Source organism: Myzus persicae, unplaced genomic scaffold, assembly GCF_001856785.1.
Source record: "Myzus persicae strain clone G006 unplaced genomic scaffold, MPER_G0061.0, whole genome shotgun sequence".
NCBI lineage: Eukaryota > Metazoa > Arthropoda > Insecta > Hemiptera > Aphididae > Myzus > Myzus persicae.
The window spans coordinates 296,475-299,829 of record NW_019104466.1 but is presented as its reverse complement, the minus strand read 5'-3'; the positions used below and the strand labels follow the sequence as shown (position 1 = coordinate 299,829).

At 33.0% G+C, this 3,355-nt stretch overlaps 1 pseudogene; it reads left to right on the top strand.

Annotated features, from left to right (window-relative positions):
* The window catches only part of LOC111042370, a 9,578-nt pseudogene extending 6,223 nt beyond the window's left edge, over positions 1-3,355 (top strand).

Genomic DNA, 3,355 nt, shown 5'->3' with positions numbered 1-3,355 from the left:
GTGTGTGTGTGTGTGTTGTGTGTGTGTGTGTGTGTGAGATAGAGAGAGAGAGAGTGTGAGAGAGAGAGAGAGAGGGAGAGGATTTTTAAATATAAAAAACCAGAAAAAATAATTTTAACTTAACTCTGATAAAAAATACCTCCAAAAATGGTTTAATCATTTTTATATTTTTAAATATACATTGGAGACAATATTTGTCTATTAGGCTTTAGGCAAGGTGTGAAGGTAATGCAGGTGCATACGTCAATATGAAATTTTAAAATGTCTCATACATTCACATTTATAGCTGACAATCAGCTAGCACTCAACGCTCGGAATATAAGGACTGTTGTTTATAAATTATAAGTTATAGGTCAATAATTAAATCAAAAGTGTTTTAATTTTTTTAAGTAGGTACATAGGTATTGAATTTTTTTATTTACACATATTATAAATATATAATAATATGGAGATAATGGGATTAAGCCGACACTATTTTCTTAAAACTGGGACAAAAAGCTTTCCGGATGAAGTTTTTCGGGACAAGTGGTTAATGATACTCATTAAATAGATAATCCCGTCTTAAACGGGACGTATGGTCCGGAAGTGCATGCAGTCTGCAGCCCCATTTGATTAAATATTATTTTTTGATAAAATTCGGACAGGACCCTATGCGTGGAGTTGGCAGAATAAGAATGAGGTAAAGGGGCAAAAAACTGGGTGAGTGTGAGTGTGTGTGTGTGTGTACCCCAGTGGGCTGTGTTTTCCCGGTATTGACATCCCTTGAACTGCGATGAGCTTGCATAACCATAGCAACCAATATAGTGTTTGCTCATAAAATCGACCCTTTGAATCGGCTGAACCCGGCAACGACTGCAGTCTGTTGCTGTCAGCATTCTATGTACATTCTATGGTACATTGTAAATCAACGCGTGAACCACATAATACCTAGATATTGATTTTAAATTATGTTATAATCATTTTTTTACAGGTGCGAATGATCAAGTTCTCATTTTTATTCATAAAAAAAATATTAACGTGTTACAATTTTTTTTAATCATTTATAATACCTATACTCAGTGCTAAATCCAGATATACTCCAGAGGAGGGGATGCCCTTCTCTGAAATTTCACCCCCCCCCCTGACAAATACAACTGTCAAAAAAATGTTTTTCTTAAATGTACAATACTTGTTACGATCACTAATAACTAATAAAATCGTGATCGATAAAATTTGTTTTGTAATTATTTCTAAATTAAAAATGTCTTAATTTAATTTGTAATGTTTAATGTCTAAATAACTATATAACTCATAGTAATAAAATGTACGACCAATGAAAAAACATGAGCCCCCCGCCAGAACATTTTTCGTAATTCAACTTTGCTTTTACTATTTATTGTTGTTTTATAGTTGTACGGAAAACGAAAACCATTTCATTTCAAGACCTTGTTTCACGGTTCAGTCAACTTTCTCAGGTATACAAGATGGTACGTATCTAATGTTTATCATTAATTTGTCTGCAGGTGATTTTATTAGTATTTCGTTGTATTATACTCGTATGACATAACAATTAAGCCATCGTTTTTGTTTCATTTACATCCATCTTATTTAAATGTCTGGTTACAGCAGTATTTACCGGTCACGTGGATGTTTGCACCATACATGAAGGACAAATCGTACTATGGCATGAAGAATGAATAAGACATCCTATTGAAATCCACCAAGGTTCTGTACGCCGCAGCGAGATTGCAGAGCGATGACTTTGACAACCATCGTAGCGATGCATGTGCTCGCGATAACAACATCGGCAACAGCGGAAACGGCCGCACAAATGGCTACGGTGGCGGCAGCGACGATCCTTGTGATGCAGCGGACAGCGGGCCTGCGGGTAATCCCGAATGGCCCTGTCACGTATGTGTCCGCCGCACTTGCGTCTACAAGTCACAAGCCAAAAATGCCGCTAAGCCCTAAACGCATCTCATCGTTTGGTGTCCGAGGAGTGAGACCGGAAGTAAGTTCACAAGCGTTCGTCTGCCTCCTCCACTCCCCGTAGCCATTGTATATACACAAGTACTATCTACAGATATATATTATACTATAGAAATGTTTATTTTAAACACCTTTGATCATCAGGAACCGTCCACCATATAGATATTAAGTGTTTATAATATTTTTAAGATATTATAAACTTAATTTTAAGGTTTATGTTTAACTAATTTTAATATTTGTAACGAATATAATATTATCTGATACCTGCGCCGTATTAATGACGGTCGTCCACTTCGTCGAACAACGGCAGCAGGATATCATCGTTTGTTTTATTTTTTCACTCGTTTTTCTTTATCGGTGATTTGATGTGCCCAGGTACTCACAACATAAAATCATATATATGCAGATTTTTATTTCGTTATCCCGCTGCTGTCTTAACTCTAAAATATTACAAATAACCAGTTACTGACTTGTTATTACACAATACTCATACATTAACGATTTCATGAAATAATTAAATACTAAAAAATATGATTTCTGATAACGAAAAAAAAATTTGATTCTATATAGACGTATTGTAATAATTATTACATTTAAATAATATAAACTTTGAACTTCATTGAAATTTGAATCAATTAAACGAAAATCAACATTAGTAGTACTGCAGTGGGAAGTATTTATATTATAATACAGATTAATCGATTAGTGCATGTTTACAATACTGCATAATATGTTGTGTATTATGTCATCCATCCATCCGTATAATATATAATAAACATAATTTTATTGCTATCACTTCCCGTCAAAAGCGGTAATTATGGTGCAAATACATTATTTTTTGTTATTCTTATTAATTGTGTCGTTTTAACAATATCGCTATTTTTAATGTTTAAACTTTATATTATAGTTTATAAACTTTATACGAACAAGTTACAATATTATCGCGATTATTATATATTTAATATTGTTAAGAGTTAATCCGTCGTACGTACCTGTTTACCTGTTTACAAACACGGCGGAATCTAAGCATTATATTTAAGAAAAATAACTCGTTACGCCATCCAATTATGGAATGTCCAATTGTAATTGGTCGATATTATGACGATGTGCATATGAAACGATTAGCTAATAAGCTTATTAGAGCATCGTAGCTACATGTCTACATATAATAATTTAGTTGAGAACCTCGGTAGGTCAAAACTATGTCGAACATTGAATCGTAAAATTATAATATCGGTATTATGTCATCTTTGAGGACTGTGTGTGTAAACGAGTTGTTATAAAATTATAAATTGTAATATTATAATACAATTATAAGTAATTTTGTATATATTATAATTTATTATTTTAATTTAATTGCGTTTTTTTGGTGTTAATGTTTCATTAA